Source organism: Balaenoptera physalus (genome assembly GCF_965194825.1).
Source record: "Balaenoptera physalus genome assembly, chromosome: 6".
NCBI lineage: Eukaryota > Metazoa > Chordata > Mammalia > Artiodactyla > Balaenopteridae > Balaenoptera > Balaenoptera physalus.
The window spans coordinates 62,664,399-62,682,291 of record NC_138885.1 but is presented as its reverse complement, the minus strand read 5'-3'; the positions used below and the strand labels follow the sequence as shown (position 1 = coordinate 62,682,291).

Sequence of the window (17,893 nt, the reverse complement as noted above, 5' to 3'; positions counted from 1 at the left end):
CAGGTGGGAGTATATGTGTATTCATTATATATTTTTTTCAAATTCTCTGTGGGTTTGAACATGTTCAAACTAACAAATTAAATTAAAAGAGAAAACGTTTAAACTATCAAATCAAAAGGCATAGAGTGGCTGAATGGATAAAAGAATAAGACCCATCTATATGTTGCCTACAAGAGATTCACTTCAGAAGTAAGTACACACAGAGACTGAAGGTGAAGGGACGAAAAAGGATATTCCATGTAAATGGAAATGAAAAGAAAGCTCAAGTAGCTATACTCATATCAGACCAAACAGACTTTAAAACAAAGAATGCAATAAAATCAAAACGAAAAGGCAACCTACTGAGTGGGAGAAGATGTTTGCAAACCATACACTTGATAAGGCTTAATAGCCAAGCTATATAAAGAACTCATACAACTCAACAACAACAAAACAACTCAATTAAAAAATGGGGAGAGGATCTGAATAGACATTTTTCCAAAGAAGACATACAGATGGCCAACAGGCACATGAAAAGATGTTCATCATCACTAATCCTCAGGGAAATGCAAATCCAAACCACAGTGAGATATCACCTCACACCTGTCAGAATGGTTATCAGGAAAAAGACAGGAGTAACAAGTGTTGGAGAGGATGTGGAGGAAAGGAAACCCTTGAACACTGTTGATGGGACTATAAACTGGTGCAGCCACTATGGAAAACAGTATGGAGGTTCCTCAAAAAATTAAGAACAGAACTACCATATGACCCAGCTATTCCACTTCTGGGTATTGACCTGAAGAACATGAAAACACTATTTTGAAAAGATACATGCAAAATGGAAGCACTCTAAGTGTCCATCAATAGAGTGAATGGGTAAAGAAGATGTGGTGTGTATACACACACACACACACACACACACACACACACACACACACACACACAATGGAATATCCCTCAACCATGAAAAAGAGTGAAATCCTACTATTTGGGACAACATGGATGGACCTTTTTTTCTTTTTGGAAGAGTAAACTATTTGTTTTTTATTAAATGAGTAAACATTTATTATTCAAGTCACATATTATTTGACATTTCTTGCAAGCAAATAACTCCTTAGAAATTCTGTGATTGTGAAAATTAGACTGTTATAACTTACTGTATTTAAGATTGTGTTAATTGCCTCTGACTTCTTTGAACTCAGACAACCCGAACTTCATACACTGTTTCCTACTGAGAATAATCTTCAAACTTTATACTGATTAGAACATGGATGGACCTTGAAGGTGTGATGTTAAGTGAAATAAGTCAGATAGAGAAAGTCTAATGCTGTATGATTTCATTCATATGTGGAATCTAAAAAAAACAACAAACAGACAAAACAAAATAAAAACAAACTCCTTGATCCAGAGAACAGATTAGTGGTTATCAGAGGGGAAGCGGGTAGGTGAAGTGGATGAAGGGGGTCAACTATATGGTGATGGATAACTAGACTTGTGGTGGTGATCATTTTGTAGTGTATACAGATGTTAAACTATAATGCTGTATACCTGAAACTTATACAATTAAACTATCAAATATATGTAAAAAAGAAGATAAACCACTGTGCTGCCAAAAATAAAATAAAAGCAACGCTCTTGTAAGTGGCTGGTCAGAGTGTAAATTGGTGAAATCTTTATAGAAAATTTGGCATACATATAAATATTTTTAAATGATTGTTTATCTTCATAAATTTACTTTTCCAGTTATCTATCTTTATCTTTAAATAAATACATTGTCAACAAATTTAAAAACATACTGTTTTTAATGGCAAAAAAGAAACAAATAAATGGTTAAAATGTGTATCTGTATGGTAGAGTGTTATTCATACATTAAAATCATCTCTTCTATTTAACAACATGGGAGAATCCTCACAATTTAATGAAAAGTGAAAAAATCATATTAAAATCATATGCAGTATGATCTCCAGTTTTCATATGTATGTGTAAATACATGCGTATATAAAATGCGATTAAATTGTGATTAAAAGAAAATATTCTAAAATGTTCACATTGGCTACTTCTGATTCTAGGAATTTAAAATAAAAGATTTTCTACGTGTATGTAGTATTCTTAGAGAAAACACTTAAGAACTTTTTTCTAGGATGATGGTCTAAAAAACTTTAACGCTTTCAAGTTAGTTCAAAAATACCTATTTGTGTTCCACACTCAGCGGGGGAACAAGTGAAGCTGAATTTTCGGTGTCGGGCCTGAACACCTTTAGGAATGCCCAAGGTGTACACATGGAGGGGAACTCGAATCTGAGCCACACTTGTTGGTTTTAGGATTCACATTTCTGTGAGAGAGTATCCTTAGCATGGCACTCAGATGGTACTAAAGAAACAAATCCAAGAAGAAAAATCCCAGGAGGTCAGATGGACCTTCCTGATTATTCTGCCCAACTCTTCCTTTGACTGAGATCTCACCTGGAACATGATGGCAAGACGTGGCCTTCCACTTGCATTCTTGTCCTGGGACCCCCACTGTGAGGGTGAAGAGTCTAGGGTGAAGCATATATAGCAGGTGCTCCACAAATACCAATTTTCTGGCAAATATTTTAGGTTAACGAGTAAATATACATGTGATTTCTGGAGTCTGTATAAATATATATATATATAATATGTCCACTGACAATGCTCAAAATCAGTTTTTAATCGGAATGGTGTCTTCCAGTTTAAAACTAATTCCCCTTAATCTGTAGAATTTAGAAACCTGGTCTCTCCGAGTCCCACCTTGTGCCACGTGCTTCAGTGAGGCTGCTCTGCAGGGCGGCAGTTCCCAGATCTGCTGTTCACTGGAATTCCCTGGGGAGCATTAACAGTACTGATGCCTGTGACGGCCTCCAGAGACTGTAATTCAGACGGTCTGGGGCATAGCTTGGGTGGTGCAATCTTTAAATGGTCCCCAGGGCTTCCCTGGTGGCGCAGTGGTTGAGAATCTGCCTGCCAATGCAGGGGACACGGGTTCGAGCCCTGGTCTGGGAAGATCCCACATGCCGCGGAGCAACTGGGCCCGTGAGCCACAATTACTGAGCCTGCGCGTCTGAAGCCTGTGCTCCGCAACAGGAGAGGCCCGCGCACCGCGATGAGGAGTGGCCCCCGCTTGCCGCAACTAGAGAAAGCCCTCGCACAGAAACGAAGACCCAACACAGCCATAAGTAAATAAATAAATAAATAAAAATTAAAAGGTCCCCAGATGACTCCAATGTGCAGACAAGTTTGGAAACTGCCTCTTTTGTTCTCTATTTCCCTTTCGTACTTTTTTTTTTTTAATCTACAAACAATTCTGAATTACTTGATGATCCGTTTCTGCTCTCAGTAGACGTGATGACTGCAGGTCATTTATGATTGTGTGTGGCTGCATGACAGTTACCAGGCTGTGCATGAAATGTTTAAAATTTTGTCCCCTCTCCCACTTTAATGAGAGCAATAGCACCCTGGCATCAGAATCCCCAACTTTGAGGTTTCAAACTGCCCCAACTCAGAGACAGTTGAGGACCCCACTCTTCCCAGCCCCTTGCTTACCCTCCTTTGGGCTACACAAAGCTTATGTGTAACCCCCCAGGATTTTGCAGAAATTGTCCTTCGAAGAAAGGGTCTGAAGCATGAGCTTGTAAACTCATTCAGACAATAAGTAAAGCCCGATGCAAAGGAGGCAGAGTGTCCACAGAACCAGATCAAGAAGCCCAAAGCTGGAAAGGAAGATGGCACCCTTATCCCTGCCCACATATAATGGATATTAAAAATGATTCCAAACCACAAAACAATAAGAAAATCCCTAAAAATCTTTTTCTCTTTTGGCATGGGGAATCAAGTCAATTCTTGCTGAAATGTAAAAATATTTTTAAAAAATGCTTACGGCCCACTTTGCTTGTGTCCTAAGCACACACTTAATTGATCTATTAGGCAGCCAGCATTGAGCGTCCTTGGTGAGTGTTTGTGATTCATCACCCAGTTACGATGACTTGGGTCACTGAACAACCATGGTGCTGAAGAGAGAGCAGTGTTCATGATAGATTTTTACTTGATAAGAAGAGTCCCCTTTAGATTCAGTCAATGTCATCAAGTTTCCTAAGATATATCACTGGGCTTTTTATGTTTAAAACACCAGAGGAGACTATATAAAAGATTTTCACGTTCATTTCTGAAAAGCAACTCTCACACGGCTCCAGCTAGTAACTCACTGTCTCTTCGACCTTACCTCAAGTTGCCCCTTCCATCAGGATGGCAAATATAAATATGGATACAAATATTACCCTACTTCTCTAACTGGGAGGGTTAGGAATGGCCCCAAGTAGTGTGAGGCCCTGGGGCCCTGGGGCCAACTATCCCTTCCTCACCTAGGATATCGAGACAAGGGAAAATCAGTCTGCCTGGAAAGGCAAGCAAAGTCCCAAATAAGCATCCATCCCAAGGAGAAGGGTGTCGAGGGGCAGCAGGGAGCCGTCCTACTGCTCTGTAGCAGTGATGCCGATAGGTCTCAAAAATAATCATAACTGTTTGAATTACTCTCCTGCCTTGAGCCTTCTAATCACGGCCCACTGCAATAAGAATAAAATCCCAAACACATCCCAAGGCCCATAAAAGTTCCTAACCTGGACCTCTCCTACCTCTCCAACCTCAACTCTGACCATCTCCCTCTTGTTCATCAAGCTTCTTTCTGTTTCAGAAATAGGCCAACACTGTTCCCACCCCAGGGTGCTTGCACTCGCAGTTTTCTATGCCTGGCCTCCTCCTATGACTTGTCCTTTAATGTGTGTCTGTTTCATTTTAGATATTTTCCCATGATCTCACTGCCTCTCGCTTTAAAGCGTAAGCTCTTAGAGTGCAATGATTGTGTGCATTTGACCTGCTTTGGATCTGCCAAGGCACTTTACAGAATATTAGGTGCTGAGAATGGGGGATGCTTGATCAGTTCCCTTTCCAAGAAAACTGACAGCAGGCGTGGCCCTCACTTCAGCAGTCCCCAGAGTATTCCTGCTGGATACACCGATTTACAAGTACAGATAGAGCAGGGCTGCTTTTCACACTTGCTTTGTGATATTTATACCCATAGGCATAATTATTCAGTGCATTGTGCCATGATAATTGTTTTGGGCTTGTTTACTGCCAAGATGTTCGTTTTAGCAGCAGCATTAGACACGCAACAGAAAAAAAAAAAAAAGAGAACATTAGGCCCCCGAAAATAAAATTATTAGGATGTTAGGCAATAAAGGAGATGATATCTCACATTGAGACTAATACAGAGTGGCTTTGGAAGCCTTTTCAAGCAAACACTATAACATGCAGAACCAAAGCAAATTGCAATACCAACAAAATGCTAATGTGCATTTTTATCATTATCTACTGTGATTTGTTTCTTTCTCCTCAGAGCAAGACAAATGACAGTGAAGTCAAAGCTCAATTTTTTTGTCCTTAAAGCTCTGACTTTTTCCCTTAAAGCCTGCGTCCTCAACAACCTCGGAGCTGCCAAGAATGTGCTCATCCTTTGAAACAAATGCTACGCTGAGATTGAAGTTTTCAGATGCTGACTGTATAACCCGGGGACTTCTATGTTATTTACATGCCCCTTGTACCAAGGAACCAATGCTTAGAATGCTACCCCTGCTGCTCTTGAATGCAGCGGTCACATTTATGGTCTTTGGATATGAAGAGTGACACAGCTTTAAAGTGTGCCTGCCCAAGCTAGAAGCTGTGGTCCTGAAATAACAATTTTCTTGATTTCTCTGTGAACTTTGATCTCACTACCAGCCTCTGAGCTCATGAAACGAATGAGCACACGATCAAAATCATGCTTGTGATTCTTTTCTTCAGGTTGGTTTTCCAGCCAAGTCTATCTTCTTTTGTTTTGTTTTGAAATGCTCCTAGACACACACACACACACACACACACACACACACACACACACACACACACACACACACACACACTTGCCTGCGTGGCACCTCCTCTTGGATATTTATGAGGCACCTCCAAAACCAAATTTATATTTTCCTCAAGCCTATTCCTATTAAATGTAACACCACTGCCACAACTACTGCCACTCCTATTATTAACCATCATTAACTCCAGGGACATACTATTGTGTTCATCCCCAAATTTTGCAGAAGAGTTTAGAGCGAGTAGGTAATTCACCCAGAGCCATACAGTCAGAGGAACAGACCCAGGATCTGAACATACACCAGGTTTATCCAGAGCTCATTCTGTTAGCCACCATCTCCTTACTTCAGTAAATGGCTTTAGCCCTCACTGAGTTACTTAAGTCAAAATTGTGGTGTCACCCTTTACCCATCCTCTCTATAACCAATGTGGCTATACACACTGTCAATCTCCTCAATTCCTTTGGAATCCATTTACTTCTGTCTACACTGCTACTACTACTCTCTACCACCATCAACTCCTACCTAGGCAGTTCCTGTAACAGGATTCTAACTAGATTAGTCCCCAACCTAGATCTTGTTGCAAGGTGATTACAAACAAAAAGACAATGTGAACATGTCAATCTCACACTCCCAATCTATCCCTCCCCCTGACCCTTGCCCTCTGTATTTAACCAACAAGGGCCTACTGCATAGCACAGGGAACTCTGCTCAATATTCTGTAACAAATTATGTGGGAAAAGAATTTGAAAAAGAATAGCTACATGTATATGTATAACTGAATCACTTCGCTGTACACCTGAAACTCACACAACATTGTTAACTATCCTCCAATATAAAATAAAAATTTAAATAAAAAAACAAACAAAACTACCAGTTCCATAAACATCACAAAAACCCAAGAAATAAAGTAACACTTTAACGACAAAAACGACAAAAAGACAATGCGAGTAATGAAATCATGTGGCACTGTTTGGTCAGGAGGGGGTCATTCAGATAATCCAGATTATATATATTTTAAAAATTCAGATTATCACTGTGAACCATTTCAAAACACTTTCTCAGTTCCTGAGTAGATCCGTGAGCCCTGAGTGCCCAAGCTGACCCAGACTCATTCTTCAGACGGCAGCTTCAGAGTCATTCCTTAGGGAATCATCCTCTGACCCTCAGAATAGGTCGGGTCCTCGCAGCAGCCCGAATGCCATCACAGTACTCACCACTGCAGCTGTGTGACTGGTATCTGCCTCCCTGGATTGAAAGCTTCATAAGAGCAGGGACTGAAATGTCTACCTTTTCACTGCTGGTCTCAAATACCTAGTAGAGTGTTTGGCAAATAGTACGATTTGAAATATTTGTAGGGTAAATGAAATTTTTCTATAATTAGAATGGCTTTAATATTTTCTAATTCTGAAGGTAATGTGTACCACATAGACATTTCAGGCTCTCTAGAAAGAGTTAAGAGAGTAAAGTCAATTCCTTTCCATTTTTTCTTCAAATTGGGCTGATCAACATTTATTTTCACCTGCTGAGAACCAAAGTTTTGTGGGAAGTGCCTTTAAATCATGTATATGTGATTGAAAATCCATGGGATTTTGCCCTCTTTAGGCAACATATATGCACAAATTTTGGAAAAGGACACAGACTAATCTTTCCCTCACTCTTTTTGCCATATTGAACTTGTCAATATCAGTTTCTAATTTGACCTGGAGAACTTAAGCCACATCCCCCTAAATGCTGGCTCTTCCAACTTCCTCTCTTTCGCACATGGTTTCCCATCCTCTTCATACCTTGTTAGACAGTAGAATCAGTTGTGTTATATAATATAAAACTGAGGATCCAGCTATTTGTACTTAGCAAAAATAAAATAAAATAACAGCATAAAATAACTGAGAACAAAAGAAAAATAATTTAAATAATGTGCTTAAATAATTTAACCCATCTGTCACTTTCTTAACTCGCTGGAGTTAGGGGACATGAATCCTTTGTACACTTGGACACTCTCAGTTCTTACCTTACTTGCCTTTCAAAATGAGACCATCTTGTTACATGCATCATAAATTTAGGAATATACACTCAATTTTTACCATATGACCTAACCTTGGAACCTAGTCCCTGGGTAACATTCTATTGCATTTCATATTGTGTTCTTCCCTCTCTGCTTTCATTCATGGTGTTACCTGAGGATGGCCTGTCCTTCCTCCCATTTACCACCTATTTATCCCTCAAGGCCCAGCTCAAATATCACTTCCTCAGTGAAACCATCCTTGCATCCCTGATCAGAATTAATCAAAGCTTCTACTGTGCCCCTACCACAAAATTTTATACCTCTCTTTACTACTTTTTGCTGCCAGCTGTCTAATGTCAGAACTGGATCAAAAGCTCCTTGAGCAGAGGCATCATATGTATTTTTGTATCCCTGGTGGGATACCCCAGAGCCTGAGTAAGCTTTTGATGATTTATACTTGGTAAAAAACAGAACCTCATGAAATTTTCTTTGACTTATAACCTCTTAAAACATCCGTGATACAAATTCTAAGTTACAATGTTCAGTTCCACGCTTGCTTCAAAGTTCATCCCCTCAATGGATTGTTTAATTTAATATATTCAAGTTTTATTCTGAGGAATGACAGTTAACATTAAGCCAGAGTTTAAAACTTTCTGAAGTTCAGTATAATCTATAAAAATATTGAATCACTATGTTATACACCTAAAACTAATACAATATTGTAAATCTACTTTAATTAAGAAAAAAAAAAGAACATTAGGGAGAAGCAGAAAGCTGGAAACAAAACTCTCTGAAGTTCTAAACTTCCATACTTAGCAGAGCACACCAATCACAATGTTAAAATACCGATTATATAACAAAGGACAATTTAGACGCATCACCAGAAACTAAAAGTAGCTCTTTTCTGTTTGGTTCCTGATAAACTGCTATTGTTTATTGTTTAATAATTACCACCATCTGTCATTTGGATTTTTCACACCGCCTGTCAATAACTACATGGCAGAGCAAAGCTGATTCACACCGCTTCTATTTGGTCCGATGTAAGGAGCCCTGCCCAGATAAATGTTAGCAAAGAGCGACACTTGACTTCCATGCCCAACTTCATTTTTCACAGAGGGAAGCTAAACTTAAGTCAATCAATTCATAATATGAGTCTCTCATCCTGTATATAAAATGGAACTAAGTTTCATAGTTTGGTTTTTAACTTCTATTATTGAAAATTTCAAATCCATACATGAGGAGAAATACAATCATATAAAGACCCGACACCTCAATACACGCTCAGCGGCAGCTTCAATAATGATCAACTCACGGTCAATGTGTTTTCATCCCCATCTCCCTCCCCCTGCTTACCTTCGATTATTTGGAAACTAATCCCCAACACCATATTATTTAATCTCTAAATATTTCAAACTCTTGGGAAAAAACCTAACCACAATGCTATCGTCACGCCTAAAGATGTGAACAATAATTCACATTCACCCATTGAGCCCATTTTGGTTCTGCTGCAGAAATGGATCTCATTAAATATCTCCCCGTAAGCAGCTCAAAAGCCCTTTATAAACTGTACACACGGTGACTGACCATACAATGGTACTTGAAGGGCAAAGGAAAACAGCTTGTTCCCTGAATGCTGCTTAATACTAAACTCAGTTTTTGGGAAGGGGTTGCGTATTTTCTTCCTCATTATTATAAGGTAAAGAAAACAGTCACTGGCGCCCACAGCCATTCTTTCAACCTTGCCTAGGGTCACAAATGCAGATAATTTCATGCTAGGCTTCAACTGTACATCTGAGCAATTGGTTTTAGACACTGCAATCATTCATTTTATAATCTCACATCTCCCCTAATGAATACTGGTATTAAAGAATCTGAAAGAGGTAGATCTTTAAAAAAAAAAAAAACAAATGCCATATTTTTCAAAAGGTTGCTGCAGAGTTTTTTCCTTACACAATAGAGAAAAAGGACATTCATGCGGTGAAGTGTCTCACTGTGAGCCCAATATTGAATTTTCCATTGTTGGTGCTCAGTCACTCCTGGGAGGCTCTTAATTGAATCAGTCTTGAAAGGTTTTCATTGTGTTTTTCCTCAGACCCTCTTATGAATTACAGACGCATTCAGAGTGAGTATAGCTCTAATGGAAGATGCTGTCATCCCATTACTCAGTCTGGTCTCTGTCACAATTGCTCATGCCTCTTAAGTGGCTGGCATACTATCAGGTCAAAAAGAGGTCAAGGAAGACAGACACAGGAAGCAATAGCTCTTCACAGGGGACAGAAAAATAGTTGGGGAGAGAAAGAGATAGTACAACCATCATTTAATCCCCTTAGCACATATTCTAGACGAATTCACCCAAGCATAGAGTCAGATCCACACATTTATTATCCAATGAAGAAGAGAGGCAAGGGAACATAACAGAATTCTTTAATGGTTTCTGAGGGCGAAGCACAGTGAGAGTCAAGGAGCCTGTGGGGTGGGTTAGCACTAGTGGCATGGCCTTCACGCTGCCTGCCATGCCAGGGTTGTTTTCACACATGCGTCATCTCAATCTGAAAGCTTGGAAGGGAATGGCTAGCTATCAGGAGAAAATCCCTGTCTCTATCTAAATGCTGCAGCTGAATTACTTGCAATTTTCCCTATTCTATATTGAATAGTCAGACTTTTTCTTGACCTAAGCCTTATTTCCTCAAAGAATCCTCCTCTGCCTCAGTACCCCCATCTAAACCCCCCACCTAAAGCCCCCTGTGTCTGATCATGTCCTCATCGACATATATGAGCCATTATTTTCAAATGAGCTACACACAGTGCTATCTAGCGCTTTAAACTTCTTAAGACACTTTTACGTGCACTCTCATTGATGCACATGAAAACTCTTTGCCAAAGAATGCTTTATTACACTCACTTCGCTCACTTACAGTGGAGGTAGCAAAAGAAGGGAGAAGGCAAGTGATATGATCAGATTCACTAAAAGTAAACTAGTATCAAAATGAAAACTTGAACAGGATTCTTAATTCCTAGTCCAATATTGTTTCCATGTTATCTCACTTAAGAGGCAATTTTGAAAAACAATCAGCCCCTCCAGACTATTGGGAAATAGCTTTCTAATCTCTTTGGCCAATGTAAGTTCAATGACACATTCTATACATACACACATACACTCATACATTCATATATGTTGCTTTGTCATTATTATCTGATTAAATTGGGAGGAATGGTTTTAATAATTGAAAAAGTAGGTGAAATAGGATAATAATTAAAGTGATACATATGTACCCAAAATTGTGTATGTGTGTGTGTATATATATGTATGTGTGTGTATGTATGTGTGTGTGTGTATACACACACACACATATATACCTTTATTCATCAATTTTTCTTCATGTAGGGCCAAGGGTTTACTTTCGAATATTGGCTCTCTGGTTGGCCTTTCTCACATACACCATTCTTGAAATGCGAAGTCTACAATTTCCACTTTGGGCTTCTTTAAAGTAGAGTGAAAACTTAAAGCCACTTGGAAGCAATATGAGTGCAGAAGACTTTTGGGTTTTTATAATTTTCCTCACGGTCTTTTAGAGTAGTTTCATCGACACTCAACTTGATAGCAATCTCTTAGATACGGTCATCTCTCGGTCTCCATGGGGGATTGGTTTCAGGACCCCATGGATACCAAAATCTTCTGGTGCTCAAGTCCCTTATATAAAATGGTGTAGTACAGTCACCCTCTGTATCCATGGGATCCTTATCTCTGGATCCAACCAATAAGCAGTTTGAATTCATGGTTGGTTGACCCATGGAGGGAGAAACCACGGGTAAAGAGGGCCAACTACACCAGCTTTTTAGTTTTTACAAAGCATTTAAGTTTTATAGTTTTAGAAGAAGCTATTTTGCTTTTACACTTATATGTTAATGCATCATTTAATATTTTATTATATTTTTAATATATATATTTTTTTGGCTGTGTCGGGTTTTAGTTGCCGCGCACAGGCTCTTCCTGCGGCACGTGGGCTTCTCTCTAGTTGTGGCAAGTGGGCTCCAGAGCATGCGGGCTCAGTAGTTGTGGCGTGTGGGCTTAGTTGCTCCATGGCATGTGGGATCTCAGTTCCCTGACCAGGGATCGAACCCGCGTTCCCTACACTGGAAGGCGGATTCTTAACCACTGGACCACCAGGAAGTCCCCAGTATTTTATTATACTGAATGATAAAATCACACACACAGCTGGCACAAAGAGTTTTGCAGACAATCATTTGACTCTTGGGTGGCATGTGACTCGACCACTGGAAGAAGTTCTCAGGCATCCTCCACAGAGCAGTGAGCGCATCACGAGCTGTCTGAATGCCATGGGTTTGCTCTACTGGGGAAAAGGAGTGTCTGTTCACCTAGGCGAGCAGCGCAGGTTAAGTAGAAGATGGCTAAGTGTTTCTGTTTTGTCTTCTCCTGAGAAGCTGTGCAGTTTGGTAGAAAAAACATTTAGCAAGAAGATGACTGTCAAGAGCTCTGGGTCTTGAGTCTGAAGGACTTTCTCTGGCAATTAGTTTTCTCATTAGAAAATTAAGAGAATGGACAAAGTAGTGGTTGCCTAGAGCACTGGGAATGAAAAAGATTCTTGGCCCTGGAATTGGCCCAGTGGAAAAACCATGCCATGATTGACTGGCAATGTCTGCTATGGGTAGTTAAAGGGGAAATGGTAGAACACAAGCATCTCTTCTTGGAGCTAGATAATCGATGATCCCCGTGTAATGAAAAGGGTGCCAGCTTTTACTTGCAATTACTCTTGTGACCTTCAGCAAAGTTAATTACTTCTATGAGCCTCAGGAAAGCAGGAAAACTCCTTGGGGACCTAGCCAAGATATTTTCTAAATGCTACCCCTGGATTACCGTCTACCCTAACCCAATTAGATGTTCCTTATACAGTCTCCAATAACATGCTGTACAACCTCTGTCTTAATATTTACTGCATAGAAATAGATCATAATTATATTGTAAAGATTGGGGCTATATCTAGGTTATACTTTAAGGGTAAGAAGTGCATTCTACATATTTAAGCCCTAACAAAATACTAGCACATAGTGTGTACTCAGAAAATATTTGTCAACTACATGGAACCATTGTTGTTGTGAGAATTAAGTATCCAGAGCTTAGCACAATGCAGGTAACAGGTGCTCTGTAAATGCTACTTTTCCTTTCCTTCCTAAATTGTACAATCCTGGATGACAAATTCCACATGCAGAGGGACACAATTTCCTTTTCTCTTCTATCCTTGAATAATATTTATGCTGAATATAAAAATACAGACACCTGAAAAATGGTTTGGAAGTATCTTAGTATTAAAGTGTTATAGAGTTTTTTGAGCCTTCTAATCTCACATAAAACTTCAACAGAATATGGGTGTTTGTCTAGTTCACTGGTTCCAAAGTATGGTATGAAGATGATTTTAGGTGTGAGATGAATATGTATGAGTTATATATTTATGTGAATGTTTATTTTACAAAATGTAACTCATCCTGTTTAATTTTCTGTAGTAATATATAGATTTAAAAAAAATAAACTTTTATAAATAAAAGGAAGTGAGTCTATTAAGGAAAACTTTCAAGCAAGTAACAATAGTATGTGATTCTGGCACAAATTATAGTTTGGAAGTGGCCAAAGTTTAGGAAATTTATAACTAGCTAAAAGCATGGAAATTCTAGAGCTAAAGTGAAGTTTGCCTTTTCTCAGTTGTAGGAAAGACAATTCTCAAGTTTTCTGTAAACTTTTGTCATTAGCTTAAATTAAACTTAAAGGTATATACAAGGAAATTGTTAATCATTTATCCTAGGCATGTGTATTGGAGATTATAATTTTCTGTAGCTTATATGTTATAAAGCCATTTTCTTCTAGGAAAATCATTCAGAAATGAAACAATAGCATTTTAAAGATGACAATATCTTATGGTGTCCTATAAAGCACATCATTATTTCTAGGTCTTCATCCTCTAAACAATTTTGAGACTCTCTGGTTTAGAACAGTGGTGCGCAAGTGGGGCTGATTTTGGCCCCCAGGAAGCATTTGGCAACATCTAACAACATTTTTGGTTGTCATAACCGGGTGTGTGTGCTACTGGCACCTAGTGGACAGAGGCCAAGAACGCTGCTAAACATCCCATAATCAAAAGGATAGCCCACAACAAAGAATTATCTGGCCCAAATGTCAATAGTGCTAAAGTTGAGTAACTCTGCTTCAGAGCTATGGTGATAAATGACTTATGAATATCCTGATCTAACACCCACAGCTGAATGTCTAACATGGTTCTGATGTAAATACCTACTTCCAGATTTATTTTCAGAAAGCAAGAGGGGAAAAAAAGACCTCACAGAATTTTAACATGCGTCCACCTTCCCTTCCTCCTTTTTTACAAATTACTCCTCGATTTAGTTTTTGAGAGTAAGCTGGTTGAAAAAAGCACCTACATTATTATGGTACAATGTCTACCCTCAGTTTATAGGTCAGCTCAAGTCATCAGCTAAGGTCCTCCAAATGTCTTCTACTTTCCATGGCAAATAACCTCCAGCTTTGGGAGAAAATTTTCTCACTTCTGACTGTGTTGGCATCCACACGGGTTTGCGTGGGGGACATGTCTGCAATCCTAGTCTGTACTCTCAACGGTCACCTGGCACGATGCTGGGCCTAGCGCAAGGGGTCCACACATTCTTACTGTGTCCTATGATATACCGGGTGATGGTAAGCTATCAGTGGGAAGTGAATTTATTTAGCCTTTCTACACTTCCTTTCTTTTCTTTCTGTGCTCTGTTGGCCTAGAAAAAATATTTCCTAAGTGCTGCTGGTGACAAGGTCTCACTAGCATTTCATGCTCTGTACTCAGAAACCATTTCAGTCCAAGGATCACACTCTTACGAGGCCTAAAGCAGCCTGATAATAAATGTTTCCACATTTAATCTAAATAGAAGAAACAGATTAGGGTGTCACCCTCCACCCCTGACACACCTCAGGAGCAAACTGTTCTTGTATACATTTTTAGGAAGCAGAAATGGCTAAGGAGGGTACAATAATTTGTAGACCCTAATCTACCATAACATCAATTGGATTTTATATGCTTTTTGGAGGGTTGGGGGAGAGGGAATAGAGGTGAAATTTGTTAAAAGCGTTAGAAGACATTAAGTTACATTAACACTGATAGCTCTGAATGAGCTAGACACAGAGCTAACTGGTTCCATACTGACTGAATAATCAAAGTGCTGTACTGTTCAACAGAGGAGGGGTGACATGTAAAGATCAGTCTTGTCAACCGAAAAGACACACACTCAGTAAAGAACTGGTCTGTTTGAGCAGAATGAAAGTGTTGCAATACTTTGAGATTTGTGGCGGACTGGTTTTTAACTTTTAGCTCACAGGCCTGATTTCTATTTTTTTAAGATTCTTCCACTTTCTATGCTTAAGGAGCTGAAATTCTACAGTGTCCTTTGCCAGGATACTGATTATATATAAGTGGGAGATTTTTTTTATCAACAATAAATGTCTTGCACTGTGAAAATAGCAGCTTGACTCCCACATTCATTTAGCAGCAGGAGGCATGAAATGGATTGGCCCTTTTGAATTATTCCAGAAACGTGCTCCAGATGCATATAGATAGACCACTAAACATAAACCTCGCTGTTTCTTTCTTTTGCTTTGCTTCCCTGCTAAGCAACTTTTTAAACTAAACTGGTATAGGATAAGTTCTTTATCATTACTGTCCTTCAGAATAAAGTTAAGTTTATCAGAAAGCAAAGCAATGTACGTTCCCCAAATACAATCTGATAAACCCTGTTGACTACTGAAATTTGTAACTGATCGGCTGCCAAACGCTGCCAATTTGCTGTGGGAGTCTTTTGCTCCTGAAGGATTTGTTCACTTGAACGGCTTAGTATTAGTTTCCTGTTTATCGTGGCATACGTTATACCAACGAGGTGTGCTGCTTACATCTCCTTTCTTCTTGAAGAACTTACCATTCAGCTGTGAGAAGTGCAGTTAGCTGGCAGGCTCCAGCGGCAGGGCCTTCAGAATCTGCCACAGTGTCTGAGATGAGGCCTGGGCAGTGCTTAGCCAACAACTGAACATGCAGCAGTAATAGGGGCGACCCATTTCTGCCCAAACCAGGACTCCTCTAGTGGGCACTCATTGCTCTGTAGTTCTCTGTGGGGCTGGCTGAGACCGTCAGATCAGCTTCACTGTCTGAAGGTCTGCCTGCCCCACTCCTGCTTCCTTCACTTTATCTTTGGCAAGGATAACCACCTAATAAACCTCTGGCCCTCCTAACTTCCTCTCAGCATCTTTTTTTCAGGGGATCCAACCGATAGACAACATATAGATGTTGTTACCAAAATGGGAAGAGTGAAAAATTCTATGCTGCATTTTGAGCCAGTGGCCAGTGAGCTGCAAACACTTCCTGGGGACCTTGACCACCAATGCCAACAACTCAGTTCATATATTGTGTTGTGGTAGCACAAACTGGTATACCTGCTCTGACTGGGCAGTAGCAAAATCTCCCTGGTGTCCCTGGGGCCTCAAACCAGTAACCGTAACCCTCTCTTGGGACCCTGAGGGTTAGTAAGGTCCACAGCCAGTGAGACTCCCAAAAGAGGATTAGCTTTATTCTCTTTCAAGTGATGTAGAAATTGGTTAGGAAAAGACTCCTCTGAACAGCAGGATGAGCTGCCTTGAAAGATATTAATTGCCATTTCCCCGTGAGATTTGGGGAATTAAGCTGATGAAAGGAAAAGCACTCATAGGAAAGGGAATCCCTGTAAATTCACTAATTTAAACCAATTGGCTGTTTTCAAATTATGTGTTTCAGTTGCTCTGCCTCCATGGACAAGCAAAATGCTCTACTTCAAAGTATTTACCCACTCCAAGCACTTCACTGCCTGCTGAGGGAAGAACAGAATGTATTACACCCTTCCCAGTGGGAGGAAGTTGGAAGGACCCATGTTTCCTTCTGCCATAAAGAACGCGCAAACAAAGGTAAACTCAGAAAGGAAAACAAAAAATCAAACCATGAAGAAAATATAAAACCTGGATTCCTTCCTTTTACCTGGTCCATCCTGGGAATCTCTGAACTTCTCCCATGGGTTGAATCCCATGGCCAGTCATGTCAACAGAGTCCCTGATAACACACAGGCTCCCCTGACCCCCTTGGTTGGAAGCTGATCATTAACACTGTTAACAATCCTTACCTGCTCAACCCCTACTCATTTGCTTTCCTTGTCCTATTCCCAGGTTACACAGACTGGATTTAGAAAGTCAGAGAAACACTATATCCGCTTTAAATTCTGAGTATAGGAGGTCATTCTATTCAAAGGAACATTGCCACCAAGAAAAAGCCATTTAAAGTGAATCCACTTAAAACAGAACATAAATTTCATAGAAAAGAGTGAATAAAAGGGTCCATCAAGACTTTGTTTTTTGAGAAATGAAATAAAATTCATGAAAATGAATTTATCTTCCATTTAATCAAATTTAGGTTATAATTGCAATTATGCTCTAATTCTTAGAACAAACTAGAAATGAATGAAGCACTGATTGGGAGGGTTACATAATTTTCTTCAAAATGGAATCATAGTAGTATATGACAGTTTTAAAGAAGATGTAAGAATACTCGATGGCTTTAACATTTTATCAAGCGTCTCTCACAATCCTTTGAAATTCACACCTTTCCTTTTTAAAGTACCTATCATGTCACCATCCTTGTTGATTTTCTTTTTTTCAATTATTGAATGGTCTGCCGACTCCTTTGGCCATGGCTTAGGTATGTTTTGAGCAGAGATCTAATATCACTTTCATTGACTTCAAGAAATCTTGCATATTGTGCACCAGATACAATTTCTCACTTTGCAAGTAACTTGCATTCCTTTGACACTCGTCTTTCATCTCACTAGACTGGTGAGGAAGGCATTAATGGCTCGAGAGAGGAATATATGAGAGGGCACTAATCTTTAAAGTGGTTTATTCATCACTAAAT

At 39.5% G+C, this 17,893-nt stretch overlaps 1 protein-coding gene across 3 annotated transcripts in view; it reads right to left on the bottom strand.

Annotated features, from left to right (window-relative positions):
• CERS6 (ceramide synthase 6) overlaps positions 1-17,893 on the bottom strand; it is a 318,012-nt gene that overhangs the window by 17,802 nt on the left and 282,317 nt on the right. The window lies entirely within an intron of this gene.